The 26877-nt window shown below is 39.7% G+C and overlaps 1 long non-coding RNA gene across 1 annotated transcript in view; it reads left to right on the top strand.

The window, feature by feature from the left end:
• LOC137146759 (uncharacterized) overlaps positions 1 to 26877 on the top strand; it is a 106071-nt gene that overhangs the window by 28908 nt on the left and 50286 nt on the right. Inside the window, exon 2 of the long non-coding RNA XR_010918038.1 lies at positions 449 to 617. This is a non-coding gene — a long non-coding RNA (uncharacterized lncRNA). The remainder of the gene's footprint in view (positions 1 to 448; positions 618 to 26877) is intronic.

Here is a 26877-nt window from a genome sequence, read left to right as displayed (position 1 = left end):
GGCTGCCACATGCTTCCTCCCAGCTGGCTTCCGGTAGCAGAATCAGTTGTTCTCTGAACATTCAGTGTGTTGGCTGGCCACAAAAAGGGGCAACTTGATAACATGAGAGGCTGCATGGTCTACTGGACAAAGCCCAGGAATGAGAGTTAGGTTTTTCTGTACTGCTATCATAGTTCTGACATATATTCCCTCATGGTTTTGTAAGTTACGTGATTTTTCTGCCTTAGTTCTCCCCAACTGTGAAATAGAGGTGAGGATAAATCCATGAATATTTTTGAGATGGTCAGATACTACAGTAATAAGGGCATATAAGAACCAACCTAGTCAGACCTCTGTGCTATCTCCTGTTCTTAAGGTGTTGGGGAGTTAAATTGGCTTGTGTAGACACTATCTTTTCTCTAAGATCATAGCATTGTAAGGCTTCATATCTGTTTTTATTCCTTTACAGTGCTTTCTACGTTAACCATGAAACCAGAAACACCACTATATTGATCAAGCCAAAGATATTATAGAGCATCCGGGTGATGGATGGAGGATAAAAATACAAATACTACCTGCCATACTGGGCCTCTGCACTGACTCAACTTCAAGTTTTAAGCTCAACTGACAAACCTTGTGTAAGTGTTATTGTATTTGTAGTGTTTGTGAAAGGTGTTGGTTTAATAGCCCTGGAGATCCAAGACCTATAAGCAAAGAACAGCTAAGTAGGACCAGCAGCTTGGTGCCTCAAGCTTGATGTGGAAGGATTATCTTTAGGAGTGAGATGATAGTTCGGATTCCAAACACTGGAGGTTTTTAAGAACACATTAGACGAACAGCTGTCAGGAATGGTCTAGTTATTACGTAGTCCTACCTGGAGTGTAGGGGACTAGACTAGAATAGATGACCTATTGAGGTCCCTTCCAGTCTTGCACTTCTGAGTCTATACCTCTCTGCTGAAACTGTCAGCAAAAGTACTGATTAAGGCTATCTGTGGGTGGTGGGTCTTTTGGTGCAGACTTTGCCAAATGGACTAGATCACTAACTCATTTCTCATAGGCTTCCCACCAGCTTTTGCATAGTAATTACTCCCATTCATTATTGACCTGGGCCAAAGTTGAGCTATGGCTGGAGCCCCAGCCCAGGGAGACGGATTCAGGAAAGCAGGTGTGGGTGGATTTTGGCTCAGGTTCTCAAGCCCACCTGGCCTCCTAGGCTTGTGATCCCGCGCTGCTACATCCACACTCCTATTTTTAGTGCTCTAGTTTGAGCCCGCTATTGTCTAGCCAAGTTGGGATGCATGCTCCCAGTTGCAGTGTAGACATATCCTTAGAGGGAAAAGGCTTTATATCATATGGATGGGGTTTGCAGAGGAGCCAAATGAACACACAGCAGCTAAACTTGCAGCACTGTTAAAGCTTTTTGGGTCATTCCCACTAATACACAAATAACCCATCACCATCAATATTTTCTGCAAGGGTAAACTGTGATGGCTAAGATTTAAAACCAAGCTAACAAAAAAAGCCTAAGAACAACTCTAAAATGCTAGGTGGGACTATTTCCAATCCAAAAAGCAATGCTTGTGCTGGCTGGAGGTCCTATGATAGCAGAAGCGTCACAGGCGAGATAAACCCTATCAGAAATAAGCATACACACAGCAGGCCTCTAAAATAGACAAGTTTTAAAGGTCAGAATTATTAAAGGACATTAATTAGCAATCAGATTAGGCTCAAACTGCCTTAGCAAATTTAGACACTATATATGGCCACATGCTGAAGAGGGTGCAGCCAGCAGAAACATATTTGGACACTTTAAAACAAAATGTGTCCTGCTCAGAACAAAGCTTGAAAAATATAATGAGAAAACAGTGCGACTTCCCACAGATTGGACATGGTGAGGGCAGTAAATAAGCTACTGCAGAACAAGATTCTAGTTAACCAGATGAGAGCAAATCAACTCAAAATCTTAGGCTCCCTATCAGGGAAGGAATGAGAAGATGGGGAATCCTTTTCTGAACAAAGGCTACAGAGTTAGATAAAAGAGGAGTTCCTACGATGAGAGAAGGCTACCAAAACAGAGAATGAATACAGGTTTATTCAGTTCCTGATCTGAAATCCACTGAAGACAATGGGGGTCCTTCTGCTGGATTGAGTGGGCTCTGGATTTGGCCATTAGGAAGCCCAGTAAGGTAGTATTTTCTGCCATGGATTTCAGGCATAGAGATAGGATCTTGAAACTGACCAACACAAAGGAGAGAGAAGTTAGAACAGAAACAGTATACTGATTTCCCCAGTTCTCAGACGAAGTGCACAATCTAAGAGCATTGAAGCCTCTTAGGCCAGAACGTTTCGTCGTTGGGTCAGATATGCTTTGAGATCTATTCTGCTATAGGGACTAGGGAAATGCCTGCTCAAATTGGTAATATATTACCTTTTGACAAGATAATAGAAAGTTATTGGGGGAAACTGATCCACCTATATACATTGTTTTAAGTTTCCTGCGTTATTAGAGGTGGGACTGGAGAATTCAGAGATGAATCTGGATATAACACCCCAAATTCTGAAAGTGTATAAATGTATGGGTTTTGGCTTGGTGTATTATATATATAATATATATATATATATATATATATATATATATATATATATATAAAGGTTGTCTGTAAAATTTGGATCTGAATTTGGATTTGAATTCTAACCCCTGACCCTGCCACAAGCTGAGGATCCAATTGTTAGATTTCTTGTCTCTCTCATTGTGATTCTTTCCCCCAGTGCTGGGCCTCAGTAGGTTAAGCAGTGCATTTCGCATTCTACATATACAGTACAAAGACTTTACTGAGCGGGATTAGCCAAGAGCCTTTAATTTGTGAGTGTTTTCTTATGCTACATATGAGAGACTGATGTAAAAACAATACAAAAAAGAAAAATAATAGCTATAGTGGGGTATGTCTGTTACCTTGTGAATGGCTAGCAAAAAAAAAAAAAATCCAAAAGAGCACATATTCTAGAAACAGAGAATCCCCAGCCCAAAGTCAAATGTATTTAATATCTCAGCTATGGATTTCAATTGGACTGGCTCAACATCCAATGATTAAAAACAGCATCAGAGTTCTATTTTTGATGGAGTCCTGTAGATTGAGGTGAGAACTCTCCAAAGATTATCTGATGAGTGCCAGCTTTTAATGAATCCCATTTGTCTTTCTTTATTAAGTCTGCTATTATCCCTGTTTAGTCTTGTCACCAGCCCATTAGCTAGAATTTTCATAGCAGTTTAGAAGAGAAATTAGCCTATGAGAGCAGCACTCATCATTAGTCAGTTTGCAGTTTATTTAATATAGTTTATAGTTTATGAATTCAAGAAATTGTAGCCTCCTATATGGAAATGAATAACTACTCCATACAGTTAAATATTTAGGGCAAAATAAGGATGTTGCATTCAAAGGAGAACGTGTAGACATAACACTGTATTGCTAATATATATGCAGCTACATGGCTACTCCAATGAATCTTCATATCTACAAGCGCAGCTATTTCAAGCCTATAATTTGGGATCAGGAGCTTCTTTAGTAATAAGTAGATCTGGGTGAAATTTTTTTGGCTAATATTTTTTCGTTGAAGAATGCAGTTTCGGGTTGACTGACACTGTACATGAATTGAAGTAAAATTTGGCAAATTGTTTCAGGTGAAAAAAAGGGGGTGTGGAACTCCAAAAAAGTCAAAACAGTTTGTTTTGATATTTTCAAAATGCAATGTTTCAGCTTTTCATTTCAAAACAATATTTCATTTCAAAGTGTAGCACCATTAAACTAAAAAATCAAAATAAAACAAAAGGGTAAAAAAAAACAAAACTGAAAATGAAACAAAATGTTTAGTTTTAGGAAAAACAAAATGTTATGTTCAATCCAAAATTAATTTAAAAAAAAAAATTCTTCAGTTTGGCAGCTTGAACCAAAAAGTCAGTTATTCACCCCGTTCTAGTTAGTAATAAGTGAATCTCGAGAAGTTTAGCATCCAATTTCAATAGGATAAGCATCCAAAAATGAGTCTAGACTGCTGAGTCAGAGTATTTAGATACCCCAGAGGTGGTTAAACATCATGCAAATGGGTTAGGTATAAATCCTTAGAGCAGGGTTTGCAAAATGGCTTGGTTTTGTCCAAATTGAAAATACTGTGCGAAGAGCCTCTCTTATGATGGCTAGGTATTTCCACTTCCTTTCCAATCCCAAAATAGCAGGCGTGGAGCTGTATGAAACACACTCTTAAAATGACATACCAGCATTTTTCAGACTTCCAAAAAACGTCCGTTCTGTCTCTTTGCTGAGAGAGGATTTGGGCAGTGGCCATTAACCTTGCAGAGCTGTACAACCACTTCATCAATGAATGGAGTCTCAGAGATCCATGAATTAACCATGATGTGATGCTCTGGCATTGCTTTGTGATGATCAGCATGACTTCACCATGTGTTGATGTAACACTGTGATGCAAATATTTGGACACCACATCATGATTATTTTGTGCTATCCATTCAACACCGTCTCTCTTTCTCTCTCTCCCTCTCTCTCTCTCTCTCTCTCTCTTCCCCTCCCCCATTGCTTACCCTACCCTAGTTGATAGGCAGGAATGTGGCATTTCTCTTCTTCCACCTTCTTTTCTACAGCTGCTGAGATAGAGAACTAAGGAGAGATCTGGATAACTCCATTCTGTTTGCTTAGTGCTCCCACATCAACTTGCATGTGAGGAACAATGTGAGGAACCCTCCTGTGATCACAACAAGCACCGCTCCAATCACATCTTTGGTTTTACAAGAGCCTCAATAGATGCCCAGAAGAGTTTCTTGCAGCTCCAGGACCACAGGGTATCCATTAGGTAATCAGGGTTGATTAAACTGACTGAGATATGAGGGATAGCCATCCCCTCTCCCTCCCCAGTGTTCGGTAGGATTGCAAGGAGACGAGCTTCCTATCCAAATTCAGCTCCCTCTTGAATTTTCTGGATAATTTGTTAAACTTGAAACCTACTATGTTAGCCTTCTCATTAAGGATAATTTAAATGAAGTAAATTCGTCTCCTGCAAACTGCATCTTTCTAAAAAAACTCCGTAGTTTTCCTGTATTTTCCTTCTAGCTCAGACACCTTTTTCTTTTCTTTCAGGAGTATGTATTATGACCTCTTCACCCTCTGCCCCTTCAACCACTCAACAGCATGAGTCTCTAACAAGGTTAGGGGCAACCAACAATTTAAAACTACTCTCAGCTATGGCTGAAAAGTCTATTGTAGATGCAACCTTGAGTTTTAATTCTTTAAAGGGCAGCTGCTTTCTTACCACCCACGCAACTGCTAGAATTTCTGGCTGTAAATGTGTCTGGACTTCCCAGCTGCCTTGGGAATGTTTTATTCTGCCCATCTAGAAGATGTATACTTTAGTAAAATTCTATAGCTCATGTAACATGCTATTTACATTGGTGATAATGAGGATTGTGATCAAATTGGAGCTGGAAAATTTAATCAATCTAATTCCAGGTTGTTCTTCCTGCTATTTTACTAGAATACACAAGAGGCTGCTGAAAGCCAGCATTTGTTTTGGGATATAAACTAATGCTCTGTTTTAGAAAATGCTCTTTAAGGGCTGTAGAATGTTAAATAAAGCTGATCAAGGTCTGTCCTAAGTTGACATAAATTAAAGACAAAGTATATGTAAAGGAATGTTAACTCTTTGTGGTTTGTTCGAATTAGGATGATGATAATTGAAAATTGCCATTGGATAATATTTTGGTGGTATCTCTTTCAAGTGCCTAGTGATCAGAAATCCACAGTACAAAAAAATCCCACCATACTGGGCATTGATGCCTATGATTTGACAGCTCTGGAAATTAAAGTTATCTATGAAAAGAACTGATATGACAGCCTGGCAGCATGCCTCAGTCTTGGAGGGCTACATTTCAGGGGTGAATGTAGTACAGTACCCACATGCAGTCTGGTCCCTCTTCTAAATGTGCAAGCAGGGTGCCAATTGCGATGATATGGACATGCCCAACAGGAGTGGACTGAGACCACCAACTAATTTCACAACTGATTACTGAACAGTATTGCTCAGATGATAACTTTGGGGAACTGCTAACCTGGGCCAAATATAAACCAGTTAGATGTGAAAAGCCACATATACTTTTTACCAGTTGTCTGAGACATACAGTCTCCATCTGCTAATAATAGATATCAGTATTTTTTTTCATCTTGCAAATATTTGTTCAAATGATTAGGCTGTTGTTCAGTACAATTGGCTTTATTGTGGTCATTAGTTCTCATTTTCCACTCAGGGATTCATTAAATCCTATCTTGGAGCCCCAGGATCATTGTGCCTCCATTCATCTGCCTTCACTAGTCCTTTTCTTCACTGGCCTCCACGAGCTCCCTCTGGTGTCCATTAATGCTACAACTAGAATCATCTGATGAGACACTAGAAAACAATGCCAGGCACGCCTTCTGTCCTCCCCCATTGAATCCAATACAAGGGACTGAAAGGGGTATAAATTGGGGCAGAATTTGTCTCATTTATTATTTATATTACTGGAATTCCTAGAGGTCCCAGTTAGAAATCAGGGTTGCACTGTGGCTGGCACTGTACAAACAAACAGGGCAATCCCACATCACCTGTAGCACAGCTGGGCATGGAAATGAGTTTCTTGGACATATATGGGGCGGGTTCCAAATCTCTGATCTTACTTCTAGGTAGGCTCTCTTTGTTTGACGATTTTAAGAGGAATTCATAGACTTTAAAATCTGTTATTTTTTTTGACAAGGGATATTGAATTCTAGTTTATCAAAGCAGACAGAAGAAGACTTGATGATTGATAGATAGATAAAAGATCCAGATGCAGAGCTATACTAAAGGTTTGATGGTCCCTAGGCACATATTTGTGATCTCTGTCCTATTCATTTTGAAAATGAGACACATGCAAAAATGACATGCATTTTAGAAGACTTTGTAGTATATTATTATCTAATATAAAAATCAGCTAATGAAATGCAGCTAAATGAAAATAGCTCAGGATATTAATTAGAAACAAAATATATGTTCTCTTTATGACACTAATCAACAGTATCTGTGAAGAGACAACAACGATAGTACAGCATGATTAGCATTAAGAATACTTTGAAATATTTTATGCACCAGTTCTGCAATTATAGCTACGTAGGCTGACTCCTCTGCCAGTTCAGCCCCTTCTTCCTACCCAAATCCTTTTCATCTTGAAAAAAGTCCCATTTCTCAGAGGCCTGTTATAAGGCCGCTTGGTATGGACCTTTGACTGATTAGCCAGTTATACGGCAAGGTCTCTTTATGCTGCCACAGAAGCAAGAAAAATTAAAAAGTAAATCATGGTTAATGTACTGCAGTAAATAACACAATGTGGTTTTCCAGCTACCCTCATAAGCCACCAGAAAACTTTCTGAAAAGCAAAGAAACCTTCCACTCTTTGAATGGTTTCCCTTTCAACGGTATTGTGCAATTATGCCTCTTCAGAGGAAGTTAATTTGTAAGCAGAATATCAATAATTTATAAGAGTATTAAGGGTATTGATCATACAAGGGTAGAAACAGTATGCTTGATTTTTCTTCAATCCATAAACAAAACCTTTACTCTTCAAATATAAGGCAAGCATAGTATGGTTTAAATACATGTTTAGCAATTGTTTTCCTATTTAAAGTGCAATCATTCATCACTGAACTAGTGGTAACTTAAGAGCTTTGCTGGGATTGAAATACAAGCATTTAAAATAAACGACTCTTCCTCCTACTCTTGGCTTCACACCTTCCATCATGCTATCCCCTGAGCTTTGGAAAAGCCTCCCACATCCCATGCATTGAACACTCACTTTCTCCTCCTTCAAATGCCTCTGAAAAACCCAATTCTTTTCAGACGCGTCTAAAGTTGATTCCAGTAACTATGACCTTCACCCAGCAATAAACTCTGTGCATATGGACCCCTACTGAAGACAATAGATTCCATGCATAGGTGGAACTCATTGCAGTGTTAGTGCCTTGCTTTCCTCACCTGCTCATGCCCAAACCATTTCCCCCATTAGAGATAGACCCAGACCTTCAAAGACATACAGATATGTTTAACTGTAGACCTTGCGAGTTGTCTTATTGAAGTCAATGATGATCTGAGTGTGTGTAGGGGTCTGCCTATGTAGAGCTCATTGCACTGTTGAGGCATTAGTCTCTTCACCTTCCTGAACTGTTCCCCCAGGTTGGCAGAGTAGTCTGACGAAGGCCTTGATCCTCTGCGTCCTCAGGGCAGTATCGAGCCTTTAAATTGTAGGATCTTTGGGGCAGGGAGGGACATCGTCTTTTTTGCAAATGTACACAAAGCAATTCACATTTGTCTCTTCCTGTGCCAGAGCAGAGGCAAGAATTATATAAGTCAGGGGAAATAAATGATTGGTGAATAATTTTATTAATCAGATTCCTTCTGGAACACCGATCTCATTATTTGTTTGCCAGACAAGCTTCTACTAAATCTATTCACAATTAAAAAACTAAAACAAAAAAAAAGCAAGCAAATAGTATTGAACTGAACCATAATTAGGGCAGCTGAGAAAGCCTTGTATAATTAGCTGGGCTTATTCCTGATAGTTGGAATTTGTTTTCTACATGTAATGGGGCAATAGCAGTGGTAAAGCTAAGAACCTTTGATTTCCACAGTTTAATAATGAATGGTCCAATCTTGCCATGTTTACTTGTGTGAGTAAGAAATACTTATTTTAACAGAGCCATTGAAGACAATAGGGATTGCTCATGTGAGCTAGGATTACTCACAGGTGGAGGCTTTGCCGGATCAGGTCTATTAGTGTAGAAATAAATGTCCACTCATACCTTTAAAAATATGGAATTTGGGGGGTTAGTTTCCTCTGTTCACCTTGAGATTTGAGGCCTACCACACTATTATTCTATCTGCAAGATTAAGGAATACTTGCTAAGGCTAGTGGTATATAGTCTGTATCCTTGGCTATGGTAGCAAACACCACATAGGTGCTTGTATTTTTCTGGATGTAAAATCAGAGGCTACAACTGAAAATAGAGCTTTATGTATGGTTGAACTAATCACTTGTGTTATCAATGGCCATGCAATCAGCTTTTGCTTCTAAACAAATGTTTTTTCATAGACTCATAGATTCGAAGTCCAGAAAGGTCCATTGTGATCATCTAGTCGGACTGCCTGTATAACACAGGTCCTAGAAATTCCCAAAAATAATTCCTAGAGCATGTCTTTTACAAAACAAACAATCTTGATTTAAAAATGGTCAGTTATGGAGAATTCACTATGAACCTTTGTAAACTGCTCCAATGGTTAATAACCCTCACTGTTGAAAATTTATGCCTTGTGTCCAGTCTGAATTTGTCTAGCTTCAACTTCCAGCCATTGGATTGTATTATCCCTATTACTAAACATGTGTTCCCCATGTAGATACTTATAGACTGTAATTAAGTCGCCCCTTTATCTTCTCTTTAAGCTAAATTTATTGAGCTCTTTGAGTCTGCCACTCTAAGGCATGGTTTTTAATCCTTTAATCATTTTCAAGGCTCTTCTCTGAGTGCTGTCCAATTTTATCAACATCCTTTTTGAACTGTGGGCACCAGAACTGGACACAGTATTCCAGCAGCAGTCGTACCAGTGCCAAATATAGAGGTAAAATAATCATACTACTCCTACTTGAGATTCCCTTGTTTATATATCTTGGGATTGCATTAGCTCTTTTGGTCATAGCATCACATTGGGAGCACTTTTTTTAGCTGCACTCAGTTTACTAAGTGATCCAGATCACTCTGAATCGGTGACCTGTCCTCTTCATTATAAACCACTCCCCCAGTTTTTGTGTCCTCTTCAAACTTTATCAGTGGCGATGTTATGTTTTCTTCTAGGTCACTTATAATAGTGTAGGGCCAAGAACCTATCCTTGCAGGACCCCACTGGAAACACACTTGTTCAATGATCATTCACCATTTACAATTAGATTTTGAGACCTATGTGTTAGCCTGTTTTCAATCCATGTAATGTGTGCCATATTAATTTTATATCATTTTAGTTGTGTTTGTTTTTTTTTTAAAACAGAATATCATGCTGTACCAAATCAAACGCCTTACAGAAGTCTAGGTATATTATGACCTCACTATTACCTTTATCAACCTAACTTTGCAATCTCTTCAAAAAAGATATCAAGTTAATTTGACAGGAACTATGTTCTATAACCCCATGTTGATTTGAATTACCCTCCTTTAATTTCAAACTGAACAATAAAGAGCTGCAAATCTACACAACAACAAAAAGCTTTGCATGTGACCTCTGAAGCCCGAGACTTCAGGTTATGGCACAGCTTTATAATGAGTGTGCGTGCCTTAGAGTGCTGTACAACCATTGCCATACTGAGTAAGTGATTATAACTGAAGTATCAAGAACTAGGTGCTCCAAAGGGGGAAGCACAGTGTGGACCACAAACAGCTAACATGTTTTAAACACAATTGCTCCTGCTAGTCTAGGTGTAAAGCACTGTTTAAAATCATGTTCAGTAAATTGTGTTTGCTAATATCTTTTAAAATGCTACCTAGTTTCCTAGTGTAAATATGGCCTTATTTTGTTACTTTTGACTTCTCCCTAAAACTTTCTCCCACCTCACTCTCTCCATGCAAGATCTTGCCAACTCTTTCAAGTCCACTATTGAAAGTCTATAGACAACCCCATACAGAACAGAGATTTCTGCAAACAGGAAGTGACTCACACAAAGTGGGGACTAGAGCTAAGGGTTTGCCCATAGACATCCTGCCTATTTATTTTTGTAGTTAATAAACTTCTATAGGCTATAGAATATTGCTGCTTGCGGAAGTATCATAACAAATGGTGATTATAAAAATATCATGTGGCCCCCCGTTTACATGTGGCCACCTTGTTGCTTTTCTGTGAAAGAAATTGGAAAAGACTGGGAAGGTAATGCTGTAAATATGAGAGAGAGCAAGTGATTTTTGTTTGCAGAATATCACCATTTCACCCCTTCTTCCAGTTTAGTTTCTGTTTAGGTGACTACTTTTAGAAAGCAGTGTGTGAGAAGGATACCTACAAATGATATTTCCTCCTGCCTCAGATACCCCCCCATTCTTCATACAGATGTGGCAATAAACCCCAGAATATGGTTTCTTTGGAAAGAGGCATTTGCTAGAGCACTAATTCTAATTGCAAGAGAACTAATATCTGCTCTTATCTAGGAAAATAATAACTGTGTTACAACTTGAGGTTGTTTTGGGTTCATTATGAAGCTGTATGAAAGAGCATGAGGGTTAAACAGGTTCAATGCTAATTAATACCTGCACGTCTAAGGAAGTAGCTCTATGCTCCTGGGGTTAGGCAGTGTGTGAGAAGAACAATAAACAGGGAGCTCTCTGCAGATTGTTTCAGGACTGAAGCAGAGAAGGAGTCATATAAACTGTAGGGAAAAAAGCTTCAATCCTGTTCCTCTCTAAGTCAATGGGCATTTTGCCATTGACTTCAATGGGAGCAGGATGAAGTGGCAGATGCTCCTCTCATTTTACAGCAATATAATTAACAACATAATTTGGCCCTAGAACGTCAAAGTTTAGGAAAAGTTGCCACACTAGGTCTTCAGCATGAGTTGCTCACTCATGAAAGAACTTGCATCATCTCGCTTTGCATTCAGGCTAGAAATCACAGAACAAAAGCTACAAGAATGTCTTGACTAACACCCTCCACGGTCCCCCCCCCCCCACCTCTCTCTGGGAATGATTTCTCTTCATCAGCTCAGTTCATTTGGGTCATTGTAATTGATCATTCCAGAGTCTGTTCAAGAAGTCTAAGTTTACATGAAGCGCCAAGTTTTAACAATATTTGGAAAATGAGTTCCCAGGATTACTCTTCTCCAAATATTAAATATGGAAGGAAGTGCTCGCTGATGCCCTAATAATCAGCCTTCTCTTCATAATGTTCAAGAATCAACTGAACAATCATCTTTGCTCATTTTATTACTGTTAAAAATTTTCTAATTATTTTAATCATTGCTGTATTACTTGCAGCTTTCTTTAAAGTTTAGTCAATAAGAAGATTAAAATATAAATGCCATTAAATGTGCTTTAAATATCAGGCCCATTGAAATACTTCCAGGTTCTGTATCCTCTTAAAAAATAATCCCCATTCAAAATAGAGAGGAAATGTCATTCATATGAGTTTCTTCTAAATTTAAGCTCTGATTATACAAGGAATTATGTACAGTAGCTTTAGAAATCTGATAATTAAAAAATACACACACAACACCAGATCCTTTTATTTATGACATTTGAAACTCCATCACATTGAGGAAAGTTTTCATCATTGTACCTTGTGCTGCAAGCCTCACTTTTAAGATTTTACTGGGTAACATCATACAAACTGATAGTCCTATAAATATATATAATATATATAAATATGAACTTGAATTCAATCAAGCTGTTATTTGAAGGTTGTGGGACGATGGTCTGGGAGTATCTTGATTCTCAGTTTAAGGGACTGGGATGTAGGTAGTTTAGTCTACTGGCCACTGCTGGGCTGGGGTCCACACATCAAATACAGTAGTTGGTGAGCAGGGGTCAGAGGAATCACTATAGCTGGGTTCAATAAGTAAGAGTCGTGGTCAGAGACCAGAGATAAAGCCAGACTAAAGTCAGGAAGTAAGAGTCAGGCTAGTGTCAGAGACTAGAGATCAAGAGACGAGATGAGTTCTGGAGTCTCAGCAGGCCTGAAGTCTGTGTGGTTGCCCAGGCAACTTCCTGGGCTATCCTCCAGGGTTAAATAGTGTTCTTGGACAATCAGTGGGCCACAGGGAGGGTACTGTCACTCAGGTGCTTTGGGCGATACTTCCTGTGGTGCCTATTCTCCACAGTGCTCCCTGGCTGGGGCGCTGCATGGCCTGCTGGTGGCACTGTGGGAATATTAGCCATCCCAGGTTCTGCAGGACCCGGCTTCTGCTTCCTGCATCCTTACTCTCAGGCCTTCCTCCCCACAACTTTGAAAGTGAGGAAATAACAATATGTGTTCTTATAGAACTTTACATCTTCACAAGATTGTAGAAACATCAGTTAGTTGAATTCTCACAACGTTGGTGTATGGAGGGACAAGTGCTGTTATCATTTTATAGGTGGGGAAACAGAACTTGGAGGAGGAAATGATCCATACCTGACCCCAAGTAAATGAACAGCAAAATTCCAAAGGTCTTAGATGGGAGCAGGAGCAGGCCCTAAATGACTTGCGCAAGGCCACACAGCATATCAGTGTCCATACTAGGAGAATGAAGTGGATTTGATTCCTGTCTACACTAATGCCATGTAAATGGGCTTTAGGGCCAGATTCACAAGGAGGTCTTGAGCACCTAAGTCCAACATTTAGGCACTACAGGCATTCAAAAAGCCCCCATTCAGCTGCCACCTAATCCTGTAGGTGTCTTAATTCCCTAAGCACTTAAGTTTTCCTTAGTAACATCCCCTAGGTACTAAAATTTCTGCTGATGGACATGCAACCAACTGCCTGAATCCTAACACCTCGCATCTTAACTCACACCTAAACCCCAGCAGATTCACAAAGTAGGGTACCCCCATCCATCTCACCTACAGGGCCTGATCTGGGAGAGGTGCGCAGAGGCAGTCTTGCAACACGTCGACCAGATGAGGCCCCCACACAATATCCAGCAGTGGAGTGGAGATAGATCCTGCCCTTGGCCTAGAGATAGGCACCTAACTCTCTCTGACGGGGCAAGGCCTCGGCTTTTCCTCCTGGCTGGCTTAGGTAGCTCCCCGCTCAGTGTGCTGGCTTCTGTGAATTCCTTTTTCAGGCATCTATCTCTCCCCATATGTTATATAGGGAGCCTGGACACCTAACTTGTAGTTGTGAATTTCACTTGGAGGGAGAACACCTAAAAGTTAGGCACTACAAAGCCCAACCTAAGTCCCCCTTGTGAAACTGGCTCTTAGTGTAAATGAGACTCAGTGCCAGGAGTTCCTGTGGCCCAGTTCTGTGCTTGCTTCATTAGACCACAGTGCTTCCCCACTGAAGTTAGTGATGAGTTTTGTAGATCTAAGGTGTTTCAAGCCAGTCACCTAGATATGCCAGGTACAAAATTGGTTTGGAGAGTTTTTGGGACTCTTTTTCCAGGTTCCATGCTCTTAGTATCAGCCCTTTCATAGACAAAACCTGGAAGAGCCTCAGTGGTAAATCTAAAAGGTTCATCTAAACAATAGTGTTTGTGGTGTTCAGTGCTTAAAGTGCTTGCAAGAACTCTGCTTTAGTCTGTGTCTGGTTTCAATTGGCTGTGCATAACAATTAAAACTTCACAGTGTCCCACCCAGACTCTGTGTCTGGGAAGCTCAGCCCTTAAAGGCATAGTCTCTAATATCACTGTGTGTGTAATGAGGATCTGCCATTGTGGCTCCTGAGATACTGTCCAGTTCAGGAAAATTACCAAATAAAATCAAAGAAATTCCAGATATACATGTTTAAATTAGTAGAATAGCTCTTCCAGAGAAACAGATCATGCAGGGGAAACTTCTGCAGTGCTCCAGCGTGTGTCGCTCACATTCCAGTATGGGGCTGCAAAGCAGCACTTCAGGGATGATGCCCACACTTCACTGAATGGCTCAGCTTTCACAGCAGAAAACTGAAGAGTACTTTGATATATGCTCTAAGTAGGCAGAGTATGTCTGTGAGATATCAAGCTCATTACCACCAGAAAGAAAAAGTTTCCCATCAGGACCAGTGAAGGTTGGTCCCACGATTGCAAATAGTATATCTGCAGGCCCACTAGGTGCTGTGCAGAAGGCAGGCAGCAAGAGGATAGACTTTGAGAAAAGTGCCCATTCCATCGTACTGTAAAACAGGGACCAGTAATGGGAAGGAGGATGGCAGGGATGGCATACGGTTTGGGGAAGAGAAGGAAAAAATAGTCATAGCTTAACAACTGCATGAAGGGTTATGATATGAATACAGGGCGGACTGTGACCCAGGGCCTCTTGATGCCAACTGGCAGAGGGCCCAGGGGTGCATAATGTTACAGGGAGCCTCTGTGTCTGGTATTTACATTCTAGTTTGCTGAAGTGTGCCGTGTAAGGTTCCTATTGAAAGCCTGTGTCACACCGGTCTTCATAATCTTTGCAAAATATATGTGCAGAGAATATGTAAGGAAATATATGTATTGGAAATCATGTTCTTAAGGTTTTGTAGTTAAAAGCAGGTCACCCAGCGGTAGCATGCCTTAAGTCAGATTCTACCAGACAGGAGATGGGAATACTTATTTCCTTAGCTGACCACTGTGTGTTGCATGTCTTACAATGGAAGTTGCTTTGCATACTGAAGGCAAGTCTACACTTAAAATGCTGCATTGGCACAGCTGCGCCACTGTAGCGCTTTAATGAAGACACTCTATGCCGACGGGACAGAGCTCTCCCATCAGCATAATGAATTTACCTCCCTGCAAGACAGTAGCTGTGTTGGCAAGAGATGCTCTGCCATCGACACAGCTCTGTCTGCGGGGAAGTGGGGTTAGCTTGGTATAAATATGTCACTTGGGTGGATTTTTCACATCCCTGAACGATGTAGTTATACTGATATAGATCAGTAGTGTAGACCAGACCCAAATCAAATGCTAATGAAGAGATTGAGGGGACTTCAGAAGGAAAAGGAACAGGAAGAGGAAAACACCTGGGAGCAGGTGTGGGTTGGGCAATGACCCTGTTTTACAGATGAAGATCAAAGGACTGGTTTAGTATATCTAGAAAGATGCCCTGGCACCATTCATCAAGGAGAGGCAGGCTGCCAGTGTGCTTGGACTCATGACAAGAGGGTCAGGCACAGACAAACCTTCTTCATGCTAAGGGCAGGTGGTAGCCTCACAACTCTGGATGTCTGTGCGAAGCATCACTGGGATTGAATCACATGCTGGATAATTTGAAATGAAGAGAATTGTACAGGCTTGGTTGAAAGAAGGGAGCATTCATGAGTAAGGAGTTTCAGTTACAGTTTGCAGACATTTCTGCACTTCTGGATGCATCTCCTAAATAAAATGAGCCTCTGATCCTTTCTAAGGTTCACCTATCACTAGGTCTGGGCCCAGGTTTTCAGAATACAACCCCAGTGCACACAGTGTGTTAACCTATTGTGCCATCTAGCTTCTTCCCTGGCTTTTGTTTAGGTGGCTAATCCAAAGTGTCCAGACTGGGGGGGAGGGCGGGGAGGGGAGAGAGAGAGAGAGAGAGAGTGTGTGTATGTGTGAGAGAGTGAGTCTCTTTGGCTTATCTCTAATGGAAAGACACAAGTGGTTACATACAGTCGGCCCCTGATAAAAATTGATTTTGGACTATACCATAAATGTGCATTGAAGTTATGAGTTAGTGGGAAAAACTGATGCGAACACATTTAGGACAGAAGCTTTCAAAGCAGGACAGGAGAATTCTCATTCCAAAAACAAGTGACATGCATCTATTCTTTCTCCACTTGGCTAAGCAACAGCAGGAATGTTTCCTACTAAACAGCCTCATTAACATAAGCATAACTACAGGGTAAATTTTCAAGCTCATTCCAAGTGAATTCAAAGGGGGGAGGGAATATTCTTTTAATATGCGCAATTCATGCAGACAATGATATGAAGCTAATTCATTTCATCATATTATCACCATATCATATTAACTTAAAAGAAATAATAATGCAACATGGAAATGTTTGCATATTAGAGACAACTCTCATTGTACCCTATTAGCACCATATTGTATTAGTATTGCATTAGGCTATTATGCTCCAGTGCTAAAATGATGAAATCCCACTGTGAAAACTGATATTGAATTCTTGTAATGTTTCAGAACCATTTTTAGCACTGCATATAAATAATTCATGGCAGCAGATCTAATGAATTGATGGGGGAAAAAAATCCCTTGACATTCTGAGAGTATTTATGAATGTAAAGTCATGAACAGGATTTTTTTTTTTTTTTTAGTGGAGATGGGCTGGGACTGAAATACCTGGCTTATCACCATCCCCTGCTTATGCAGTAGACATATAGCACTGGGGCGGGCAGCCATGTTTGTATGTTAACCCTGCAAATGCGGTGTCTTAAAGGCGGCTGTGTCACAATGTTGGCCGACGTGTTGATCATACACTATTGTGCAGTATTTCCTGGTTGATCTCCATGAAGCATTAGAACATGGTGGCAGAGTAAGCAAAAGCCCAGCATATGCAAGTGCTTTGGAATATCTCTGGATTCTGAGGTACTTGTCTGGATCAACTCTAGATTTTAGCTTGTTTTCTGAAAATGAGATTGTATGATTTTTCCATTGTTTGTCTGAGAAGCACCTTTGTCTTTCAAAACCACCTGACTGTTGATTGTCTTTAAGGAACCTCTGAATTAGAAAGCATTTGGCTATGTGTACAAAGAGAGGAAGTGGTTATGGTGAAGTGCAGAGTAAGAGCAGATGACTGGCTTTCAGTTGTCTGCATGGCAGATTTATGGTTACTTTGCTCCTTTGTTATAAGACTCTGGGGGGTCACTCTGCTTATGCTTGAAGTCCTTCATGTCTCACTTTTAGTTGCCTGCTTCAGTGTCAGATCCCACAATCTATTCTAGACCATATGTCCAAGCTGCATCACCTTTAAAAGCTGCAGAACTGGAGAGTAATCAACTGGCTATTAAAACTCACTTGAACCCTAAAAGTCAGCTTCCTTTTTTTTTAAGGTGTGAGAATTTACAGCCAAATTCTACTCTAAGATACGCTGGTGCAAACCTAGAGTAACACTGTTGACTTCAATGGAGTTACTACAGATTTATATCTGCATGAGAGCAGAATTTGGCCCATTGTTTCAGTAGCTTTTGGAAATTCAGCAGAGTATCAGTTTGATGTCAGGGCACGTAGTAAGCTTAGGTGGACAAGCTCCTCTGAGATTATGAGCACTATATCAAAATGTTTTTTTAACCATTCCCCATGTTTACTCTTCTTCATTACAAGCCTGAATGCACCCAATAAGCTTCCACAAAAGATCAAGGAAGCAAGCTTAGGAAAAACATTTGCCCATATACACATCAGATAATGATTTTTGCAGAAAATGTCTATAAAAATCAGTGGGAGTCATGTGGTATGCATGAGTTTGAACATTTATGGGCTAAATTTTCATCACTGAGTCACAGGACATTTTTGGTTTCACAAGAGTGGGGGAGTCTCTGCATCATGGCCATATTCATAGCATTTCTTTATTTTGAGTGGAAGAGGAATTGGTGAAATAGTCTTGAGATCCCAGTAATGATTAAACCAGAGAAAGAGTATATTAGGGAGATGCACAATTTAAAAACACACCATGATCTATTTACAGAATTTACCATTTGTTTTCTTTAGGTTGGGTTGGGAAGGGGATCCAGGAGAGAGAAGGACTACAGTAAAATTTTGGGAAAATATTTGATTTCCCTATGCTCACCTCCCCCCCCGTTTTAATTTTTTTACCTTTTTTTCTCCAGAAGATATTGCTACAGCTGCTGCAGCAGATGCTATCACAGCTCTACTTAGTTCTCAGTTTTCATGTCCAAAACCTGTACATTTTGCAAAATATCTCAGTGTTTCCAAATGATTCCCAAGATGAGACTGATATTTGCCAGCAGAACACATGGGTTTCTTTAGTGAATCAGAAAAATTTAACCTCTGCTAGTTGAAAGGACAACTTTTCATATATTAAAACTTGCTATTGTGTTTCTGCATGGGGGAACATATTTTGGAGAGGAAAGTATTTTATTGGTGATGAGTCTTTTGTGCTGAGCTCCAGAGGGTAAAATGTAATGACAGTATCCATCATGGTACTAATTCACTTTGGACTGAGTTGCTCATGTTTGGGGAGGTTTTACTAGGATTACGTGAATAGTTTGGCAAAAAGGCCAACCCAGATCCAGTGTGGTGAGTTTGAGTTGGCCAAACTGAACATTGCATCACACACCATGCCATAGTGCTTTCAGAGAGTCCACTACTGGAGCATGAGGAGGAAGTCAGCTGTTTCCCCAGAGACAGATCAAAGGATTGCATGCTGGTCTCAGAGCTTCTCAGAGCACTGGTTCCTAAGCTAGAACCACAATGGGATAGTATTTGCCTCATGACATGAAGACCATCACACATGGACAAAATTTGGGTTTGGTAGAATTTTAACTTTTAACCCAAATTTGATCCAGCTTCTCTCAGTTTGGCCCTCCCTAATTGTCACTCGTGAGGTCACGTGTACTTTGTTAGAGAAAATAATTTGAATGCTGGCTGGAGTAAAGATATAAGATGGCATAAAAGACACTTCAGAGAGGATAAAATACAATGAGCCAAACGTAGACTTTATATCTATTTGTAATTTATGTACGAGAGGTAATTTTCTCTGTGGTGCTATGTAGTTTTAATGCAGACTTCAGTATTTGTGTGATCTACATAAAAAAAGTAATGGGTGTGTTGAATTTTGGAGTATGACCCAACATTGGATATTCTCCTGAGTGACAGCATTAGATTTCACTGAATTATTTTTTATTAATCTTGATGGGAAATAGACCCTAAACAGATGAAACAAAATTAGGATCAGGGTGGACTGGTTCTGGACACTATTTGTTCTGTCCAACCAATGAGTTCTTTTAAAGGATTCTACCTTTGTGATTTACTAAATTTGTTTATAGAGCTGGAAAATACAGGTCAGTACAACCTAATTTTTTTCCCTGTTGCTATTTTTCATGGATAGTTAGTGTGAATTATTTTGGGTGAGTATGACAATAATTACTCATGAATAATTACATAACTATAAATCTCAAACTTGCTTATTTTTAGCAAATAAATTTTAAATCCCCTAAGTATTTACTATCATAATTAGGTATCATTGAATATAATGTCATGATGGGAATGCTAGTTATTAATGAATACTCTACTGTATTTTTTTAAGTGTGAATTTATTGCTGGAGAAAGGTGCCAGATTGGTGTTTTGGGAATGAAAATCCTCTAGTTAGACACAGAACTGGTGACAGCAGTGCAAACTTCCATACATTATTCTACCAGTGTGCTTCAACCCTGACCCATGAGAACACCATAAAGGCCTAGTCTACATTTAAAACTTAGTTCAACATAGCTACAGTTCTCAGGGGTGTGAAAAATCCCCACCCATGAGCTCTATAGCTATACTGTCCTAACCAACAGTGTAGATATACTGAGATTGATGGAAGAATGCTTCTGTTGACATAGCTACCGTCAATCGGGGAAGTGGTATTCCTACAGCAATGGTTAAACCCCTTCTGTCACTGTAGACTGTGTCTACACTACAGGGCTATGCTGGCATAGCTATGGTGCCACAGCTAGGCCGCTACAGTCCTTGTAGTGTAAACATGGCTAAAGAGTGAGAGAGTGGTTCAACTTCAGCTACATTCAGTCTTTTGTGCCTCTGACTAGATTGCCAACAAGAGTACCTCCTGGGGTGGGTTTTGCATACATATCTCCTGGGACCTGAAATAATATCATAGATTGATTTCACATAGGCCACAAAGCAACTATCAGATGGTAATCTGATCACCATGACCCTGGGCTGGATTTGAATGGTCCAATAGTGAAAGGCTTTGTATTCCACTCCCAGTTTCCAGAGCCATGCAGTTCTTCAGTACTGTATAGCAGCATTTTCTAAACATTTCAAAGCTGAACTCCCACTTCAGGAAGATAAAACTGGTTGCACCCTTTGCCATCTTTCCATGGGGAAATTTGCCTTCCATGACCTCCTTGCTATTCCCTAGTGGGCACAACCTACACTTGGGGAAATGCTGCTGTACATTATTAACTAATGATTAACAACTGTTTGATTACAGTTTTGGCAATAATTTCATACAGACATTTAATATGAAGTATTATTGCAAGCAAAAACATTTCAATGCTGGAAGTATTTTTGAAATTTTAGACATTTTAAAAACAACCCTTCCAATTGCATACAGGAATTCAAGCAGTGATCTGTATTATGACAGTATATTTTACCTGTGTCTAAATTTCCCTGTCTATTACCCCTCCCCCCCAACACAAACTAATTAACATAGAGTTTAGAGGCTAGATTTTGGTGCAATTCAGGAAGAGGTTGAGCAAAGACGGTTTTACACTACCATCACACTCACATGATTATAATATGGCTCCTAGTGTAAGTTAGAGCAGCCCCAGATCCTGCTCTAACTTGTGTCAGCCTCTCTACAGTTGTCTGTGTGCTGCTCTGCATCTGAGAATCCCTGTGACTTTGAGCACTATGAGCATGCTCCCTCCCACCCCTTGCCCTGCTCCCAGAGCCTGCAAGGCGTACTGACTACATCTGCTAACATCTTTTATGTTGTTGGGAAGCATGGGGGGAAGGAACTGGGGCCAAAATCCAGGCCTAGGTTGCTAGACTTCAAGGAAATTAGCAGTTAAATTGTGCAGCAATCCATCTATACTCTTAACCTTTCATGTCAAATCACTTTTCAAAACTTTAGCCTTCACTACTTGTGTCTGTTATTTACCACTATGTTTACCAGAATCAAAATCTGAAAATATACAAGATTCAAGATGTCCACATCCATATGAATTATTATTTTGTCTTTTAATAATTAAATGTCTCTTACAAAACAGATGAATTTGACTAACAAATCTCTTGGAGGAGCACTACGTGACTTCAGCAAACCATTTATCCCTTTCTAATTGTCGTGGGGTTCTCTAAAATTCTTGTCGGTTCAGCTCCAGCTTATAGAAATGAGCCAGATCCAGATCCAAACCTCCCCAGAACATCAGGGACTTGGATCCAGTGTTCTGGCATAAACCCATTTCTAAGTAACAGCATGAGGAGAAGTGCAGCTTCAGCTCAGGACTTGCTACATAGCAACATGGAGACGGGAGGGGAACTATAGCATAGCAACCAAGAAAACAGCAGAAGCAAGTGCTTCAGCCTTAGAGACAAGTGACAAAGCTTAGTAAAAGAATTGTCGCTGCCTCTTTTAGATGGGAAGAAACAGTATAATTCTGAAGGAGTTGCGAAAATCGAGGTTATAGAGAGAATAGTTTAAATGACAAGCCAAAGAAGTTTGGGTTTTGGAAACACAGGCAGCTGGGTCAAGAGGATCCAGAAATCTGAAATATTCTGGATCGTCTTTGGTTTAGTTGTGGAAAGAGAAGATTATCATCTCAGTTTCCTGTTCTGTAGTATGGGCGATACATAGGATGATATTCCAAATGCAGCTAGATTTCACTAACCTGAAGGAATTTTTGATGCTTCCTTTGTTGAGCACACAAAAGGGCAAAATTTAACAGAAGACCTACCATCTTAAGCAGGAAGCAACAAGACTAGTGCCAGGTCATGGGGCACGCACAAAACCGGTTTGTGGGAGATCGAGGATTCTATTGTGGGGGTAGAGAACAAGAGCAGAATCAGCAAGACCTCAAGCCATGCCTGGCAGCAATGTCCAGGAAGAGGTGCAGTGCAGGAAATGTCATAAAATAGGACCACAATGAATCAGCATGAAGGCTACGAAGAACTGTTGGAGCTGTCTAGTTGGGAGTGCTACTAACGGAGGGAGCAGGGATACCATCAAAGGAACAATCTCGTGGTACACATAATAGACCAACAGTAAGTGGACAAAACCTTGAATTTAAAGTGGACACTGGAACAGCTGTTAGAGCAATTTCAGAAAAGAACTGCAAGGATGGGGCTTTGCAAATATCCTTCACCTGTCCAGTAACTATGCATTGGCTGCTGGTGGCCAGTTCATAAGAATGCTAGAGAAAGGAGGGAATCAGCCTTCACAAATAGGACATGTAATAAAGGGTTTTGTAACACCACTCCTAGGGTTGCAAGAGATACATGGCCTGCACCTACAAGTCTTGGGAAGCTGTATAACATCTTTGATTAAAAAAAAAAAGGGAACAATACAGAAAGTAGAGCCACAAGTTATTACTGGCACTGCAGCACAAAATAATGCTCCTGTCCTGCTTTCATTGAGCTCAATGGCAAAGCTCCCCTTGATTTTAACCCTGCCAAGCTTTGCTCTCATTCAGCACCACAATACATCCATACATCCCAGGTGGGAAAAGCCAGAGAAGAAATCAAGAGAATGGACAGTACTCTGGTCATTTCCCAAAGAGAGGACCCCACCAAGAAATACAGCAAAGTCCGCTGGTAAGGTCTGGCACTTGCACAGCTTAACAGACACATGCACAGAGAGTGCATCCTGCATTTGGCCAGATATGAGCTGCATTGTCAAATTACAGTCAAACCTTGCTCATTTGTACCAATGACTGGGGACCCTCTGAGAATTACTACATTTTATCAAATTATGAGAAATTTGAGCATTAGTGACTAGCACACTTTTTGGCACTCAGAAATAATTAATGCCCTTTATTCACTTATTTTGAGTAGGGAAGTTTTTTTTTAAAAAAGTAAGATAAATCTAGTTTGTACTGTAGCGTGTTTTGTAAAAATAAGAATTGCTGTTAATCTAGCCTTCTGTTATTAAATCTTTGCTAAGAGATAGGGAGGGAGAGTTGGAGTGACTTTTATTTTTTAAAATGCAAACTATAAAAAGCATGGATTGGTGAGGTTCCACTGTAGTCCCAAAACTAGCTGACTCAGCAGGCTTTTGGCAAATCCCTTCTGCAAAAGAGAGAATATCAGTAACTTCATTTGTCAGCCTGTTAAGGATATGTTGTTTTAACCAACGCTCATTTGGCATAATATCAGCTCTGGAAATTTTTCAAAAGCGAAATCTCTCAAATCATGACAAGATTATCCTTGCTACTGAAGATATCCCAGACATGGAAGGGACCAGACTGAATGTTTATTATTTTTAAAATGCTCCCAGTGGGCTTGGCACTGATGTACCTCCTTTAACATGACCTTACAATGAATGAGCAAGAAAAATTTGGGGAAAAGGAGATCATATCTGTAGGTCAAAAGTTCAGCAAATATGAGATTTGAGCCTAAGCCAGGCAAATTCAAAGCAAAGCTGATCTCCAAGTATAAAAGGGGATAATTATTATTACTCTAATTGCCTTTTTGATTCTGATGACTATAAAGACAAAGGTTTGGGTCAGTTTATCCCATGGTACCCTCCATGCTGATAACAATTTGCCCTGCCCTGCATATAGGCAATTGTTTCCTATATTAAAACAAGTGATCTGATGTTCCAGTAGCAGTGCTTAACAGATACCTATATCTGACCAGAAGCAGCTTGTAAATCTATAATTAATTATCATAATTTAAACAGACTGCGAAAGAAACTGGAGCCTTTTTGAATAAACATAATTGTCAGTATAGCAAGACCCCTGCATTACAAATTCCACCATGATTGCTACTGCAGACATGGCATTAGACTAGTATCATTTTGTCAATTAACCTTTTTCAATTCATAGTTTATTATAACCTAGAAGAATCCATTTGTAAAGACTTTTTTTACATGACTCTTGCCACTTTAAACACTTACTACTTGCTCTTTACCCTTTGAACATATCTGGTTATTCTTGCCTAGCATAATGTATAACCCGAGGTCACAAAGCTAGAACAAACCCTTTTAATTTATGGAGGGTTTCATGTTAGCCTACTATTATGAAGATGGCAAAATACCCTAAATTTCTTGACAATCACATCAGGCTAGCTCAAGACACAAAAATACCTGTGATCTGTGGCCAACAACTTTACCATCATTTAAGTTTTAATTTCATGACCAGCAGTGCCCCCACTTTTCCTGGCTATTCAATAATAATAAAAAAATAATCATAGCCCATGATAATGCTCTGAATAATTATTCTGTAATAACTGAAAAACACCACATCAAACTCACTATCTCCCAAAATATTTTTCTTTCCTCACTACACTTTACTATCAATAAAAGGCACAGACACTAATTGATTACAAATAATAATGTGATGAGATTTTTGGCTACTACAGTTGTTTACACTATACTTAGAAATTTCCATATTAATGTTTTTCCACTGAAAGAGACAAAGAATACTGCCTATTTTAAAACTGGTATAATGTCACAAAAACTATTCCCTGGATTCTAAATATATTTTAAAAATAAAACTTCATTGCTCAGGGGATAAAAGCAATGCTTCCTATTTACGGAGGACCTACATAAAAACAATATTTTGTGGTCAACTCCTCTCTTTATTGGCTTTGAAGCAGCAGTCAGCTAGCAATACAACTTTCTCTTGCTGTGCTGACAATGAGTCCAGTGTGCAAAAAAGAAATTAAACAAAAAAAGACATTTTAATTTCAAGGTTCACTGGAAAAAACATGAAAAAAAAAATCAATGTTTGCCAAATAGAAAGACAAACTCAGAAGGGAAATAAAAAATGTATTTACAAGATTCAGAGGGCTTTATAAATAATGGGGAGTTCAAAAAAATATTTGTCAGTCTTAGCTCTGGATATCTGTGTAAAATTTGGTTATTCAAGTATGATACAATGACATCAAGAAAACCCAATTATATTGTTAACACTTTCATATTTATTAGAAAAATTATAATTATGATTCTAGTCACTAATGTGCATGAATTTAGAATGAATGGGACTGAAGGTTTTGAAATGCCCTACTCAGGTCATATTGCTTGTGACTTTCTCTTCCTTACAAATTCTCAGTCTTTCACTCTTCTTTTATTCCCTCTCTCAGACTAGGCAACCCTTCTTTTAAAATCCTTCTCCTATCTGGAAAAAAAACTCTTTTCCTCCCCCTGTTCCTCATGATGCTTTCTAAGTACAGCAAAATCCTTGCAAGGTACAATGCAAAACTTCTGAATACAAAAAACAATGGCCAGGTCTAGAGCTGGACGGTGAACTGCGTTTTTTGTTTGGATACTTTTCACTCTGAATCATAAGCACATAAGCCTAAGGAATTGGGTGATGTGTGCTTTAGAACTGCTGATAGATCAGTGAGATAGAATCAATTTTGTACACCGCTACTTTGTGGTTCCCACTTTGGTATCGAATCTCTATGTGTGGATGCCACTGTGAGAGGTCCTGGATTCCTCCGAGGCTAAACAGTTTATTTTATTATTACTATACAGCAGCACACGTGTGCCTGGTGCTTTACAGATAAATCAGGAGACAAGGTTCTGATGAGTTTAGAATCTCTCTTATATAGACAACACAACAAAATTGACATCATTTCTGGAGGCAGAGTGGGGTCACCTGACAGCATAGCTGTCCCTTGATAAATTTGCCAGAGAATGATTCCACTCCTTGGCCACCCCTGCTATGCCTCTAGAATAATTACTGAGCATATCCCGGGAGAGGTGGGCATTTTGCTTTGGTATGTGCCTTACGACTAGTTATTTAATATTGGTTCATTTCCAGTCCTGGTATATGGTATGTGTGGGTTTTTTCAGTTCTAGGGCCACTGTTTGTTTTTAAAATAGGGATGGAAGACTGGCTTTTCTGAACAACACTCCTAAGAGCTTGTGCTAGCATCCTGCTGTTCTGATGTTTTCCATATGGGGGCATGAGTGCCACTGGACACTGCAACTACAGCACCAGCAGTGTAATTCTCAGGCTCAGTCTCAGTGACTTGGGAGGGCTTTACAAAGCTAGACAGGTAGCAGCAACTGATTTATTTCTCTTTTCTTGTTATTTTTCTCTCCAATTGGTCACTAAGTTATTAACCACAAACAGAGAGAAAAGATAAAAATCCAGACATTTCGATAATGAGATGAAAATGTCTCTCAATGTCAGGGGTTTTCCACTATACCGCATAGATAACCATGTAAAGCTTTCTCTTGCACAGAGAAAATCATTGTCATTGAGAGAGTGCAGCCAATGAACCTTTTGGGACCAATTTTCTATTTATGACATTCTGGCTTCTGTTAGGCAGCTACTATAAGGAAAGCCTGAAG

This window comes from Emydura macquarii, unplaced genomic scaffold (assembly GCF_026122565.2).
Source record: "Emydura macquarii macquarii isolate MOO-44397 ecotype Brisbane River unplaced genomic scaffold, CSIRO-AGI_Emac_v2 contig_480, whole genome shotgun sequence".
NCBI classification, from domain to species: domain Eukaryota; kingdom Metazoa; phylum Chordata; order Testudines; family Chelidae; genus Emydura; species Emydura macquarii.
Note: the sequence above shows the minus strand (reverse complement) of the source record. Positions and strands in the feature narration are given on the sequence as shown.